This window comes from Melospiza melodia, chromosome 1, assembly GCF_035770615.1.
Source record: "Melospiza melodia melodia isolate bMelMel2 chromosome 1, bMelMel2.pri, whole genome shotgun sequence".
Lineage (NCBI taxonomy): Eukaryota > Metazoa > Chordata > Aves > Passeriformes > Passerellidae > Melospiza > Melospiza melodia.
Genome location: NC_086194.1, coordinates 40,071,024 through 40,087,841, shown reverse-complemented (window position 1 = coordinate 40,087,841; position 16,818 = coordinate 40,071,024). Strand labels below are relative to the sequence as shown.

The window sequence follows — 16,818 nt, the reverse complement described above, 5'->3', positions numbered from 1 at the left end:
ACTTTAAAGCCCAAAGACAGTTAACATGCCACAGATAATTACAGCCTCCCTTGGACATAGCTGCATGCCTTTCCTATTTATCCTACCTTGCCTAAGGGGAGTATCTCTTGCTCTTAAAGACCAGGCCTGAGTCTGTCATTAATATCATTTACTAGACTAATGTGCTGTTCTTCTGCTAAAGAAAACCCAAAGTCACAGAATCTCCTGGAAAACAAAAAAAATATTTAACATATTTATAGATCTCTCATCATTGCTTATTATAGGCTGTTGCCTTCTGCACAGACTCAAAAAAAGCAGTGTGCACAAACATTAAAGTGAAACAAGCATGTAGTATCTTGCATGCTTCTTTGGTTAAAAGGTTGTTTTTAAAAGCTGAAACAAGTATATGTTCTGTGTGTGAATATGGAGCAGAACAAATATGGAGCAGAACTGTACATCATAATTTCAACTGAGATTCCAACCAAGAACCCCCAGTGTACTACCTGAATAAAATACCTCATTATATTATGCTTGAAAACACTTTCAGTGCCTGTAACTAAGATCTGTGTATGCCAAGTTTTCCTGCATTTGAGGAGTAATTAAATTATTCCCACCTTCCTGGAGATAGATTTGCAAGTCAGATAAATTACAGCAACAAGCAGGTAATTAGACAGATGAATGTTGTCATTTACAATGGTATTTATTTAATCTACAATCTTCTAGTTACAGCTGACTGGACATTAAGAAGGGGGATATGTACTCACAGGCTGTTTAAAAGCATTGTGTCCATGGTGCCTGAGTAGATCTAAATTGATGTAACAATTTTCCATTATATTTCCTTCATATTTCTTGCTGTCATGCTTTACATCAGCTCCTTGCATGTCTCCCACTTTCATTAGGCAGTGCCTGAATCACTTTCTCTGTTCCCTGCTATGTGATTTTTCTGTCTCCCATTCTCTAGCCAAACCCCCTTCTTTATTTTCTCCCTGATTTGAAAAATGTCTCATCCCATGTTCTGTGCCGGAAGGTGAGTTTGGAAAGGAAGCCACAGGTCACAAAGCCTGGATAATTCACATACAAATATATTTGCACTAAAGGTTAGATACTTGCATCATCCACTGTTCTAGCCTGGGGTGCCAGATAGCTAATGTGTGCAGTAGCTAAATAGCAGCTTGATGTTTTTTTAAAGGTTACATTGCTTTTAGCTTATCTGCATTATGCTGGGCATGGTGTTACTGACATTTCATGACACCAGCCTTACCTTTATTCTGACAACAATACAGAAACACCCAGAAGCTACAACATGATATAAGCCCTTCATGATGGTTATGCTTAAGGTAGCCTTACCAAAAATTGCAGATTTAATTTCTGTCAGAAAAATAAACTTTTCTGAGGACTGTGGTATAAAAGTGAGCTCTCTTCTGATTCTCCTCTACATCTTAGCAGCCATTTAGCTCAGTCTGAAAAACCAAATGAGATGATAATAATAAGATTTACATGTCATATTTTATTCAATCCTTTTTATTGAACTGAAAGGAAACAATACAGAAGGTAGAACACTTCTTCAGCTGTAAACTAGAGGAGGGAAAAAATGCAGTTTCTCTCTTTGCCCAAATGGATAGAAAAGAAAAAAAAAAAAGCCCAATATACCCCCTCACTCCCATTCTTATTCCCTAAAACACAAAATTAATAAAAGGGAAAGAGCCAGAGGGCCGATGAGCATCTGACTTTTTTCTATGTCTGTGAAAACAAAAAAAAAGAATTTTTTTCTTTTGACTTAAAATATCTGGTTCAGCAATTTTGGATGTTGGAGAAATTACCAACAGACTTTGATTCAGGCCAACACTTTGAGCCACATCTGGAAGGCAGCTGAAGGCCTGGTAAAGAGTTGAACATTTCTATGCTTCTAAACTAAGCTGCTTTTATCTATGTGGCAGTGAGAGCTTCAGATTACACAAGTGGGACTCTGCAATCTGCAGGGTTCAGGAAATGCTGTACCAGGGCTTTCAGCCCATCCTTCCTGCTCCACAGATTATGGGTCATTCGAGAACAAAGGAGATCTGTGGAGATGAAACAGAGAAATTTGGCGTTAATGTGTCACTACACATGAGAGAACAATTGTTTGTTTTGATTCTGCACGAAATCCCAGTGCAGATGATGAGATCATTTCCTCCCCTGGAATTCACCAAGACTTCTGGAAAGAAAAACATGGCAAAGGACACTACTGAACATGATCAAACATGTAGTAGTCAAATAAACCACAATTTTGATTGAGATGGCAGATGGAGTGAAGTACTAATATGGGGGTTGTTTAATGTGAAATAGATTTTAAAATAGCATTTCCTAGCATCAGGATTTGAATGTGAGGCTGAGAAGGAGCATCTAAAATTACATGAAGATGAGACTATAAGAAGATTTGTTCATTATTAGAGTTAGGTCAGGTAGCTGGACCTAGGAAGGAAATTGTAGGAAATATTGATTGGTGAAGAAGTAGAGAATCTCCTGTGGGAGTCCTGTTGGCCAACAAGCTGAACCCCAGTGCCCATTGTGCTGCTACAGCCACAAAGTCAAATCAGATCCTGGGCTCCATCCTCTGGGACACTGAGCAGAGACAGAGACGTGATCATCCCAGCCCATTCAGTGAAGGAGAGCATTCCAATATCTCATGAAGGTTTATTTTGCTGTAGAATTGAAGAAGGGAACGATAAAGAAACATAGCCATGGCTGAAAATAGGTAAGAGAAGGGTTTAGGTTAGACAACAAGAGAAGTACCAAGACTGTTGTATGACTCTGACTTATGAAATTGCTCCATACAAAATGTGGCAACAGGTGTTGCCAAGAAATCTAAGGGAATAATGCCTTAGGAGTTAATACCACTAAATATATTTGTCTGCTTATACCTGTTTGAGTTCAGAGAGAAAATATATGAGTGGTCCTTCCCATCCCTTAACCTATTGTCTAGTACCAGTACAGTGAGAGGGATGCAGCCATCCTGCTGTACTGTGTGCCAGGTTAACCGGGGACAAGCTGAAGTCCATGAAGATCTCCCTTTAATGTCACTGGGAAGGTTTTTCCACTGGTGCTAGGAAACAGCTTGCTTTACATTTCAACCCCATTTGTGAAGCTGTTGCTTGGATGTTAAATAAAAATATGGTACCTTATAAAAAAAATAACTAGCTCTCCGTTTTCCATTTAGAACATATTATATTGTCAGAATAGCACAAGGAATATATTGCCAGAAAGGGGAAGAAAAGAGCCAATGAACCCTCAAGGTGTATCACTTTATCTCTTTTGGTAAATAAACAATGGTTTATTCCTTGACAAGGAATATTCATTCACCTTCTGCTTTTTTATTTTTTGTTGAGTGAGTGGGCAGGCTGTGATAAGGGGTACTTAGTTTGACATTGCATGTATTTATGACCTACAAAACTTGATATAGACCAGAAAGAGTGGGCAGGGGATGGAAACTGAGAGCTGGCTTAGCAGCTGAATATAGACCTAAGAGCCAAGAAATCCTCAGTACTAATTGTACTGCCACTACTGATTTATGGAGTGTCCTTGGGCACTGTTAAAACTTAGCAAGGGTTTTGAGGTGGAAGAGAGCTATGTGTTTCTATTAAGATGGCATAATGAGGCTTTAATTAGGGAAAAATTGGCTACTTCTCTGCTGAGATGGAATAACTATTGTAGATGTGAATATATAAATACTCTACTGAAGCTGAAAAGGAAGTTATTGTTTCCTCTGACATGAAATCTTGAGAATGGGCCATAGAACAATTTCAGCATTACAACAGAGATTGTATATAACTTTGTATATGCCAGTGTCACCATCAAATGCAAATACACTTTAACTAATTTTAATTTATAATTAATTTTGATTGAAAAGATTGTTTTCATTCTGGGGCAATTCATATAAGCCAATATGTACTCAAGACAGGTGGAAACTTGGCCATATTTCCTTCCCACAGGGCCATTAACCCAACTTTGACATTTTCATACATTTTTAATTAAATCACTATGATCTTTGCAGGCCAGTGTTTGCTCTGACAGTATTTTTAAGCTGGAAATTCAAAGGTAGATTATTTAACAAATGTGCACAAAGATTAAAAATTGAATCCCTTCAGTGTTGAGATTGCATTGTCTGTTATCTCTGTTTTGAGTAAAACAGATGGTTCATATTGCAAATGATGCATGAATAGGACTTCCCCAATGTGATGCAAATGACTCTGTGAAACTGGCATTGTATGGAGGAAAAGAGGCTGATGTTAGTAGAAACTTCTTGGACAAACATCAGTAATGAATATGTTCTTTGATTATGTTTCACCACCCGGTAAAAAGCAAAGCATGTTCAGAAAAAATAATCAGAGAGAAAGATGTCCTTTCAGAGGCTGATAGTTTCAGGGACAATAAACCAGTCAGCAAGCCAGTGCCTGGTGCTGCTGCTGGTTCCCATGGTCACCTTTGGCAAGTGCAGTCACTCGGTGTCTCTGGGTCAGCCTCTGGAACACAAGGGTTGCAGCCTCCTGCTGTTTATTATCTTTCTGATGCATTCACACCGTGTGTGTTTGGGGCAGACATTTCCCCCCAGTGGCTGGCACAACCACTGGATGCTGCTGTATTCCAGAAATTGAAAACAAGCAACAGTGAGATGGGAAAAATATTTCCCTGGGCTTGGATGACCTTCTGTGTGCACTGGCTTGTATGGAATAGATATTAGAACATAAAAAAGCCATTTCATTTGAGCAGAGTTTCTCACCTCACTGTTCCCAACAAAGTATTTTCTTGAAATACCTTATTACTACTTTAGGTAAATGAGGGTCAGGTCTAAATTCCTCTTTAAGCTCCCAGTTCAGAACAGGCCTTAATTGAGCTTTCAGTCAGTTCCTACAACTGTCAATATATGTGTTTCAGTCATTAAAACTAAATACATTCCCAGGCTGATGTAATGCTGACCAGATTTGCATAATCTTTACAATGACAGATTCTTACAGTTTTTGAGGAAAATTCAGATCTATCACAGGAAACCAGTATGCAAAAATGGTTTGTATTATCCTTAATTATGGTCTTGACAGTGCCCAACAGCCTTGTTTTAAAATAGAGTGCCCCAATCACCATGTTACCAGCTTCTCTATTTTTTGTGTGTTTTACTTCATTTATTTCTGTTATCATAGATCAGAGAATGGTGTTATTTTTGGAAAATAGTTATTAAGTTATTTATTTGGGTGTTTGGGCCTGGTGGCCTAAAGGTTTTACAAATTTATAAAATGTCTGAGAGAGCAGCTGCAACAGGTTGAGCTGAATATTGGGAAAAACATGTTCATAAGAAATAAGAACTCCAAACTCTTGCTTGTCCTTCTATTTGCACATCAGTCTGTCTTGCAGATTTTGGTCACATGGGTTCATTTTCATGTGTTTATTGCACCTACTCCACAGGCACCCCAACATGGTCAATATGTGGCCTTGCTATTAAGCGCCATAATTGATTGCCAATTACCCGCTGGAAAACTTTCCTTTTCCCTGTTCAAATCATGTTGTCAAAGAACATTAAGCCCTCTGTCTTTCCACAGCTTCTCACTTGATGGATCTCAACCTTGTTTTCTCTGTTGATCTTGATGCAGAGCACACAGGTGCAAAGACCCAAGATTGATCCTACCAGAAAGAATCTGTGAGACCTTGGGAAAAAAAGATGATATCCAGGATCACCAGCTGGGAAGGCTTGGGCTGAGAAATGATTGTGACAGAGCATGTAAAAAAAGGAAGGTATGGAAATTTGAAATTCTAAGAACACGCAAAAGTTTGGAATGCCATGAAAATTTGCCTTGTTTTAGTTGTTGAATATTATATAATCTGTCTTCTCCTTGCAGGTGTGCCTAACTCCTGTATTAATTACAGTTTTTGTGGCATACTGGGCACTCCTGTGCATATTTGCTTCAGAGCTCACCAGCCTGGAAGACATGGCTGAGGTTTGCTCCTTGCCTAATAGAAAAGTCTGATCTTGAATAGGTCTGTCTGGCCGCTGTAGTGAGTGATGCTGGCAATCCTCATAAAATGAAATGTTCAATATTCTGTGTGTAGAATCACATCCATTTTCCCAACATCTGGAATGATTCCCCTGACACTTCAGGGTTCTTTAGCTTAAATGTTCCGTGTAGACTGTGTACAACTAACAGTCGCTGCTTTTCTTCTGGAGTGCAAAGAGAATGTACAGTTTTGCATCCATTTGTGTGGCTTCTGGGACTTTTTCTGCTTTTAACATTCTCTGGCAATGCCTCATCCTGAGTCTGCCTTTGGCGGCAGCCGCAGCACTGAGGGGCCATGCAGGCAGAATAAATAACAAGGCAGTGCTGAGAGGCTTTCCTTGATAAAAAATTGCTGTAGGCTGGGCAGAGAGGGCATATTTTTTTAGCAAAGAAAAAGCTCCCATGGCTGCTGCTGTAGGAAACGGATCCATTATTGTCACTCTCTGTTCTGGGAAGGGACAGAAGAACTTTTTGATTTTCTTTGGTTTCTCTTGTACAGTCTGCCACAGCAGTCAGCATTAGCAAAGCCAGACCTGTGCTCATCTTTTCAAAATATCACTTTTATTTCTGAATACTGATTACTCAGGCAGACTGCAAGGCAGAGCTGTGAGAGTTTCAAAAGCAGGGCAACAGATTGTTGTACTGAAGTGGTAATGACACGAAAAATGGAGGCAGGGTACAAGCAATCCACTTAAGGGACCTGGAAATGTTGTGAAGAAAAGGATTGGGGCTGAAATACAGATGTTAGATGAAGGAAGGTTTTTACTCAGCACTTGTTAGACCACATCTAGACTACTGTGTCCAGCTTTGCCGCCTGCAACACCAGAAAGGCACCAATGACCCAGAGCAAGCTCAGCAGAGAACCTCCAAGATGATCGAGGCAGGAGCACTTGCCTTATGAGGAGAGGCTGGGAGAGGTGGGCTTCTTCCATCAGGAGATACAAGGGCTTTGGAAGGACTTAACAACAGGCGTCTGATGAGTACAAGGAAGTCATGGAAAAGATGGAACCAAGCTGTTCATATTTGGGCACAATAGTGGAGCACAGACAGTTGAATTCTCATGAGATTTAAGGAGAAGATTTTTCACTGCAAGGACAGCCAGGCAGCAAAGCAAGGAGGCTGTGCATTCAGTCTCCTCTCTGGAGACCCAACTGGATAAACCTCAAGCAACGTGGTCTGAAGCTTACCTTGTTTTATGCAGGGGCTTGAGCCAGAGACCTCCTGACCCTTTCCACCTGAGTTAGTCTGTGATCCTGATTACCAGCCCCTCCATCCTAGTAAATATAATAACTGCTCTGCACAGCTCACTACAGCTCAGTCATCACCCAAAACAGCCACTACATGAACTCTTAACCTCAAGAAAAAAATGTGCAAGCCTCCAGGATCCTTGCAATATTATAATTTGTTTAAGAAACAAACCTTGAAATGTTGACCTCAATGTCTTCAGTAGAGTTACAGCAGTTCAGAGCTGTGGAGAGTGTGAAACAATGGTTTCAACTCAGAAATGTGTTGTATAAAGCCTGAAATCTCCTTCCCTCAGGCCATCAAGGTAAGTTAGTGCTGGGTGCTCTACATTGCTTAGGGGTCCAGCAAAGTCAAAGACTGGGGTACCAGGAGAAGTTTGAGATGTTCTTTTCGTTCAGAGTGTGACAGAGGAAATGGTGTTGATCTTCTCATGCCCTCTGGTTTGCTGTTATTATATATGTGTGATGGTTCTCTGCTTTGAACCTCACACTTTCAGATGTAAATATAAACCACAGGGCTGGTGCTTTGTATCAGTGTTAGAGAGAGATAAACAACAGCTACCAGTTGGAACTTAGCACTTGAGAAAACACAAAGGAAGGTAAAGAAGTTACAGAAAAAATGGTCTGCCAGGTTTAGCATAAGAAGGACTTTTTGAGTCATAGTAAAAGCAGATGAAGTAGTAAAAGACTACTTTCACTTTGCAAAGTGAAAATAGGACCATTCATAACTTCAATAGACAAAAAAAAAAGAAAAAAATTGACAATAGATATTTATATTTGGAGAAAAGCAGGCCATAAGCCTATGCCACTTCAAATGTTTTCCAGTCCATTGAAAAGTTAAAAAAAAAATTACCATGTATTTAAGAAGAATGTTTATAAATCACCAGACTTTCATCAAAATATACAGCCAATTGCTTCAGTCCTTTGGTGATGGTACAGTAAAAAGGAAAAGTGGGTTTGTATGGACAACCACCTTGCTATCCTGATGTGTGTCTCTTGCAAGATAAGAGAAAAATAAACAAGATTTAATTAATGAAGATGTAAATAGATGTAAAAGGTGTGAATACCATTTCATGACAGTCAATATGATGCTGTTAAAAAACAAATCTTGTCAATACAGCCTGATTTTACTATGAATTATGTGTTTGGCTGATAATCACTGTCACGTAGACATAAAAGATTTCTATGGTTTAATGTGTACTGTTTGCTGGCATAGAATAATTTGAGCTTTTCAAAAATGAGCAACTGCATGGCAAGGTTGCAAAAATGAGCAATTAGTGTCAATAAAGCTTGGATAAGATTAATTTAGAACTCGCTAAATGGCAGATTGCAAAGCTGTTGCTAACATAAAATTTTCTCTGAATGAGTATGTTTCTAGTGGCATCCCATGGTGGTATGTACTAGAAACAGTGCTGACCAACAAATTTCATCAGTGATCTGGAATTAAATGCAACAATCCTGTTGATTTAAAACAAACCGGTGAATATCACATATGCTGCTGGAATAGAAATTATAATGCCATGACAACTATATGAAATGGTGCAGGGAGTTTAGGTGTATGAGTGTAATCAAATAAAGCTTTTTCATGTGGCTGAGACTGTATCTGCAGAGTTGTGGAAGCAGTATTGAAAAGGAGAGTCTCAGAGTTGCCACAGTGCAAGCAGAGTATCCCTGTGATGCTCTGGCAATACAAACAAATGTAATGCTCATCTAAATAAACATGAGATAAACAAGTAGGAGCAGGGAAGTCATTCCACTGGAACTGAAATATTGCATGAAGTCCTGATGCAGGCATCTTGAAAAACATTTTGGAAAATGAAAATGTGCAGAGATGATTTGAGGCCTGATGAGTTTGAGAAAATAGTTTATTTGTAGAGGGCTTGATCTATTTATTGTGAAGTAGCTTGATAGCAGCTGAAATAGGGAAAAAAATGAAGATAGGGGACAGTGAATACTTAATCTAGTGAGAGGATTTCAGGAAGAAACAAGAACAGGGTTATTAAGCCCAAATTTTGGAAGCCAGAATGTAGTTCAAGAAGATCCACTATTTTTTAACGTTGGGGTATGAATCTTTGAAAATAAATTTTAAAAGGGATGGTAAATCTGTTTCTAAATCTTAACCTCTATTAAGAAGAAAATGCCTTGAAAAATAGTTTTTAGTCAGACAGAGGTCACTTGGTGTGGTAAAAGAAAAACTCAACATTAATTTGGTTAAACAGACAAGAGTCACTCTGAGACCTTCCCTCCTGTTACCACTTAAGTCTCAGAGAAGTCCAAGGCTGGGCATGTGAGGGTAATTTTGTGTTTGTGCTTTTTTTTTTGGTTTAAATGCCTGTAGGGTTTACCCCGACCTGTGGGGCACTCTGTGCTCTAGCAACACTGGTCATACTCATCCTTTTTGTTGCATGTTGAATGGTTATCACAGTCTTTCTGAAACAAGAAGAACTCTCTGTGTCTGTCCCCAAATTCCCTCCAGGCAGGGAAGAAACACTAGGAAAACATCCTGCCAACAGAACTTTTTTTTCTGAAATTTCTAAGTAAGAAACAATTTGTGAAGGAGGTGTGAGCCATTGTGTTTTCTCTCTGGAAGGATCCCTTTCCATATTATTGAGACTGGTCTTATTACAGCCATCTCCAGCTGGCAGGAAAGTTATGTATGTACTCAATATCAGCAAACATCAATGAAATGAGCCCTTAGAGCCCCTTACTGTGCTTGAATCACCTTTATTGATGCAGTGGGATGCAAACTGCATTTCCAATAACTGTAGCTGATGGACCTCAGGACCAGATGGAGGAAACTGCCTGCGACTGGGGACAGCAAATTTAAACTGCTCCCAAGTGCCCCAAAATAACCTCTCAAGCAGTCATGGTTACAGGAGCAAAAACAGAGCCAGCACTGCTACAGACATCACCCAGCCAAAAGCGCTCTTCCAGAGAGGCACTTCATCTGCCTGCATAAAGCAGGGTTGGGAGTCACTCGCCTAAATGTAGGTCACCTGGGCTGAGTGGTGACCAGGAGAGGTCAGTGCTGAATGGGCACCAAAGTGTGATTCAGCCCACCCTAAAATAGACATCTAAATTAAGGCTCCACAGAAGTGTCTTCTCTCTCTCTTGGCTGCACAGGGAGTTTTCTAAGTGGCTCAGCTACAGACTGCTCTGCTGCAGATGTCTGCCTTCATTAACTTTTAGGGTCTTAGGACCAACTCAATTTCTGCCCCCTGTCAGCACAAGGAAAGGGCCCTGATGGGCCACAGCCACACTTGTCATGTACAGGAAAAGGAGCAGATGTGATTTTATTGTGTTCCACATGCAAAGAAAAAGCACATTCACACTGGCTGGTGAGCACTTACTGCAAGCAGTGCAGGGAGGCATTCTGGGCTCTGGTTATCCAGTCTTTGCTAGCAATATTTGGACACTGCTTATAAATGAGTGAAAGGGATTTCTCAGCTTTTTCCCTGCTTGTTACACATGAGGATGGATCCAACCTTGATATCAAAAGGTAATGCTCATTCCACTTTCCAGCTGAGGGCAAACCAAAAAGGCCAGTTCAAACTTTGCACCAGTGACATGTGGATAATATGGTGGTGCAGTTTTTCTGTGTTTTCTGATTATAAATGGCAATCTGAAGTTAAGGTAGGGCTTCACATTCCCAGAACCAAAGTGCCACCAGTGGCATTGTCAGAGGGCTGCAGGAGGAGTGATGGGCTGGGTGCTGTTGCAGCTCAATGCTAGGAGATGAAAACAGCATTACTGGAAAATTTGCACAGAGCTCTGGGGCTTCCCATGTCCTGTTGGATGCAGAGCTGTTTTTGAAAGCTATAAAACCAGTCAAGTTACTTGAAAACATCTCATTTTGTCATTCACTGGGGAAAATATCATCTCTGTTAGAGATGGACTGTGAAGCAGTATAACAAAAGCAAAGATTAGTTCAGGATTCCTGGCATTTTTTGAGTGGGATATAATTTTACTTGTGTGAGACCATTTCCCTGCAAATGGAAGACTACAGTTACAATGTGATGGAAAAGAAGAGGGGAATTTGCTAGACTAACAGAGAATAATCTGATACCAAAGAGAAACCTCTGACCTGTAGATTTACATAGTTCAAATAAATGAGAAGCTGGACAGTAAGCCTCTTAAAATGCCAACAGTGCTTGAAAAGGGCTAACGAGCAAGTTGCCATGTAAAAAATGGCACTGTAGGTGATGTCAGAAGCAGCTCTTTGAGCACCTTCAGAAAACCCAGACTGCCATGAAGTTTTACATGAAAGAGGACCTTAACTTCCTAACACACATAACATGTCTTAAAATAAATATTTTTATCTTTCCAATATACATCTTCTGTCTTTCATTGTGGTTCTTGCTTTCACCTCTTGGCTAAGACCAAATTAAGAGACAATAGTAAATATCAGTTTTCCATTCTCACATATCACATAGGCCAGAAGACACTGAGCACCGTGCCTAAAAATATTTTCAGGGACTAGACACAGAGGATGTATGATGGAAAGAACCTGAGGACATGCATTATTTCTGTAGTGGAATAAAGCCTGCAGTAGTACTAGCAAAGGGAAGCATCCTGGTGGTGGGACCAAATAAAATGGGACAAATATGTATGGCAAGCACAGCATGTCTCTACCCACACTCTGTCAAGTGAGACCCAGTCAGCAGGCAAAGGAGAGTACACACAGGCAAGTCAGGATCTGTTCCAGTGGAAGTGGATATTGGGCTGGGCCTTGTTAAGTGCAAGCACAACTGATTAAGCAAAATTGCACTATTGTGAACCGTGGAAATTGCTAATGCCACCAAGGGGAATGGTCTGTACCATTCGTGCTTCTCCCAAATGCATTTGCTGGAGCCAAGATGCTGCTTGTGCATCTGCAGTGCTGCTTCCCTTTGTGCTGGAATTGTTTCACTCTGAGTTCATGCTCCCAAAGCCCCGCTCTGCCATTTGCCCTCAGTGTTCCTCTCTCCCCCGAGGTTTTGCTGTATCATTGCTCTGACATGCCCACTATGATCATACCCAACATTATCCTGTCTGATTTTTCTTCCTGACAGCCACTCACAGGAAATTCTCATCTGAAGGAGGATTTGTGAAGACACCGTTGCCTCTGTGTGTTGTCTCTGACTTGTTCCCTTTTTGCAGCTCCTGTCATAGCTCCTTGCTGCTCAGTCTCAGTTCTCTGATGAATCTAATCTGCTCCTTGACTGAAGATACCTTCACAGCTGTTACTCACCGCATAGCAAGGGAGAGAGCTCCATCTTATTACTCTCTTTTAAAAGCAAGAGCCTCGTGCAGAATGTTTGCTTTCTTGGGGGTTGGACTAGATGATCTCCAGAGGTCTCTTCCAACTCTAATAATTCTGTGATTCTGTATTTCTTCCCTTTTAAGTCACTCCTTCCTTTGCAATCTGAGGTGAGGAATTTCTCAGCCCAGCTTTGGACCCTGGGGTTTGGAGAGAACCATCATCTCTGTCAACTTTCACTCAGTCATCAAAGTCACCTTTTTAATTTGGAAAATGTGTTCTCTGTATTGGTCAACTTCAGTAAACACCTTTAATGTGACTGTATGTGTGTGTGTCCATTCACACTGAGGTAAGAGCTTGGAGGCAGCACTCAGAAGATCCAGCAACCTGCGCCCACATCTCTCTCTTTCCAACACAAGGCTTCATGAAGTCCCACATTTTTCTACAGATCTACCCCTTACCTGTGGTTTCTCTCAGGTCCACTGGACTGAGTGTCCAGCTCCTCCATTTAATTTGCTTCATCCAACTCCAAAGAGTTTATTAGCATGAGTCAAATAAACCCCTTCAACACCTTCATATTATTTCTCATTGAAAACCCTCTTTTTTCCTTCAAAAAAGGAGATGCTACAAACACATTTCCACCTCCTAATACCCCAGCCCTTGCTTGGCAGCTTCTTCCTCAGAATCAGTGGAATTTTTCAGTGTGGATGTGAAGGGATAACCACACTTCTCAGGGTCATATGGCCCCAAGCCATGATGTGCAAATTCCCCTCCCAGCTCTGCTAGAATGCTGACACATTCATTACAGAGCTTGGAGTTGAACAGCAAGGGGCAAAAATCCTGCTTAGTGAGGTGCTCTGTGAACACATTTTTCCCTGCAATGAAGCAGAGAACAGGCTGAAATGTGAAATGATCCTCACCACTTGTACTAGGGCTTACAGTGTAGTTGGACTTTATTTTTAGCTCTTTACCACTTTTTTTTTGGCCATTTATTATTTATTTCACATCTTGAGAGAGGCCACTCTTGCTCATCACTCTCTGAACTTTCAGGTAGTCAATGATTTCAGCTCATGCCTTAGAATAGATATGGTCCAATAAGCCTGACTACTGCTGGCAGACTCCCAAAGTTTCATTTGCTAGAAAATAAGCCTAATGCCCATTATTTTATCACCAAGGCACTTCAAGTTTCCAGACAGTTTTCAAATTTGAGATTAGGAGGATAAACAAGCCAGTTGATTAATTACAAGAGGTGTTTTGTACATCTGCCAAAAGAGTGCCTGTTTGCTCATGTGGCTACTGTGCATGGGAACAGGCTGCTCTCTCTGAAATTCCTGTTAACAAAGAAGAAAGACTTCTAATCTGAGGAAGCAATGGAGAATGAGCAGAATGAGGACATCCCCACTGTCCTTGCTGGTGGTTATCCACCTCTGGGTCCTGGATGACCACCCAATGAACCAAGCTGCCTTTCACATGTTGCTTTTTATTTCTCACTATTCATTTTGATGGACGCTAACAAAGTCCCAGCATCAAATGAGCACAGCCAGAGCTCATCTTCACCAGAGGGAGGTTGGGAAAGCCTGTCTCCTGCTTTCAATGAAGGCACACTCACCTATAGCAACACCAGTGATTCCCAGGATCTGTGTTGTTCCCTTGCTGCCTTTGTAATGGTCTCTCACCCCAAGCTGCTCAACCTGCCCACACCTGTGGCAAACTCAGCCTAACCATGGCATTAGAAAGGGCATCACAGGAACCCTTCAGTGTCTGCCAGGTTTGTGTCAGAGATGCCAGGGTCCTTGTCTCTCCCTCCTAACTTGGGGCTCCACAACTCCTGATAGCACTGACTTCATGGGTCTGGGACACCTTTCCTTTCCATGCAGGAATGCTGTCTTTGCAGCTACAGTCTGTGTCTGCTGCCCTTCCTCCATCTCACCAGCAAAGGTCCCCCTCTCTTAAGGTAACCCCAGCCCCAGACTGAGAGACAGAAGGAGAAGGGAGGAGTAGGCCTACAAAGGTTTTATCTCTGGCACCTTTCTAACAGCATCCTATCAATTTCAGCAACTTCTTCCAGCATTTCCCCACGGACAGAAGTTTTTAGTTGGCTTGTAACAAGATAATTTTTTCACTAAGTGAAATCGGTCTTGCTACCAGAAACAGAAGCAGTGGCAAATTACATCTGCTAATTCCTATCCCTGCATCATTCCCAAGTGGTTAAAAGCTCTGAGTGCACAAGACAGCGGGGAAGGGGGAAGGGTAACTAAGTGATGCCACAAAAAATGAAAGCTATCTTGAAACAGAACATTAGAGTATAATTGAAAGCAGCTGCACTTTTGAGTTTAATGCCCATCCTAGATACAAAATGAAAACAGTAGCTACAATTGTAATGAAATAAAGGCTTAAAACAGTCCTAATTAAGAGTGAGATCTCACATATCACAGACCTGGTCTTCTCCTGGCTTCTGGAGAAAGGAACAAGGGTCACTTGGCACTTGCCAATGTCATATCCTGACATTCTAAAAAGTTCTAGTAATATACCATTCAAAGACTACAATAGCTACACAAGGTGACTGAAAATGCTATGAATGACCAAAAGTTAAAAGTTGGAGATCTCAGAATAGATTAATGTTCTATGCATAATAGTGGGACTTAAGTAGAAAACTCAAGTACTTGAAAATGAATGAAGTAAATAAAGTTCTAAATCAAAGAAGAGCTTGCAGTAAAACCCGTTCTCCCCTCCAACACCCCACCCTGCTCTGCTGACAAAAATGCCTAAAACCCACACACACTGAAAAAATGCTATCTCCTCTAAAGCAAGGCAACAAGCTAGACATAGAAGACCATGGAAATGAAGACAGTGCATCCATTTTCAAGTGTTTTCATGACTGATGATGACAGATCCTTTCCTGGCTGTGAGTGGTATAAGAAGGAACTAATAATTTTCTTTGGCTTTTCTCAGGCATACAGAAAATAAGGCAATGAAGCATCGATAATATGGTTTGGCAAGTGACTTCTCTGAGTATTGAGTAGGACAGATCTTTAGCTGGCATATATCAGCATAGGATCATTGCCTTCATATTAATTTAACATCTGCCCCAGTTTATTAATGCTTCTGTTGCTGTTCTTTCTTAATGGACATTCATACATATCCTAACAAAGAAATCCCCAAAGGAGCTGTCTTAAATCAATGGAGCAAAACAATTTACCCCAACAGTGGAAAAAATATTGGAATGATATTCAAGAATTCCAAAACAATGTGAGTAACTCAGCCTGGGATTTGTTTGAAAGAAAAATGAAGATTCAGGGCAAGGCTAAATTTATTTCTGCCGGGACATGGCTGCCCATTCTTGTACCTCTAGCCTCTATGCTTGTATGCTTCTGTCTGCTAAACTAAATCCAGTGCTAGTGTCCAAAACCACTCCCCAATACAAGGACTGCCTAAATTAGATTAACCATCAAGGAGCAAGCATGTGTCTAATCCTGTACTTGGATTCTTCTATTGATCATAACTATTTCTTTGTTCAGTATTCTGTCCAAATATATTCTAAATATAAAATACAGTGTTTGGTGTTACATATGAGGAATGGCAGGGGAGAGTGGGGGTTGTCTTACCTCTCAGTCAGCAGCTACTAGCTCAACATATTCTTGACCATCTGATTGCTTCTCCTTGGACCTGAGAGTATTTCCTCCCACAGGCACTGAAATCTGTACATTTGGAAGCCAAAGCAATAGGAATAAACCCTTTCATTGTTTTTTTGGGTATTGAAGCTTGCCTCAAAGGTCCACATCTGTCTCCCCTGTTTATTACCTACTTAACTATTGGCTGTTCTCTGGCTCTCCTGTCCTTCAGTCCACTGGCAATTCATCTGCTCATAATGAGGTGTCAAAAATGATTGATAACGCCTCTGTAATTATCTCTGCCTGCTCTTTAAGAACATTCAGGTGAGACTATCTGTCCTTGCTCATATGTGAGCATTTAGTTTGTCACCATCATTTTCTTTGTTCTTTTTCAGCAGCCCAAACAACTGCTTCCTTAATTGTTTTTTCACTTTCCCACCAACTGAATCAAAAGTACAGCTCCAAATGCAAAGCAACAAATTCTGTACTTGCACATATCTTGCTTGTGAAGTCTCAGTGAGATCAGTGATAAGTGCAAGATACAAATCAGAGCTCATGTTAGCCTTAGAGAAATGTGCTGTATGCTTCAATCTACTCCTGGTTAATATGTTTGGATCCCAAATTGGCTTTGATTCCTGTACTTTCATCTGATGTGCCAGTCTGGGGGCCAAGTTTCTGTATTAGAAGACAGATTTTACTCTTTGATGGGGGTAGCCTCTGAAGGC

At 40.8% G+C, this 16,818-nt stretch overlaps 2 long non-coding RNA genes across 2 annotated transcripts in view; both read left to right on the top strand.

The window, feature by feature from the left end:
• Positions 1 to 16,818, top strand: part of LOC134429606 (uncharacterized) — a 36,757-nt gene that overhangs the window by 7,672 nt on the left and 12,267 nt on the right. The window contains exon 2 of the long non-coding RNA XR_010030623.1: positions 5,598 to 5,739. This is a non-coding gene — a long non-coding RNA (uncharacterized LOC134429606). The remainder of the gene's footprint in view (positions 1 to 5,597; positions 5,740 to 16,818) is intronic.
• On the top strand, positions 5,795 to 12,799 carry LOC134429613 (uncharacterized). Its single transcript, XR_010030625.1, has 2 exons — positions 5,795 to 7,548; positions 12,629 to 12,799. It is a non-coding gene; the product is annotated as an uncharacterized LOC134429613 (long non-coding RNA).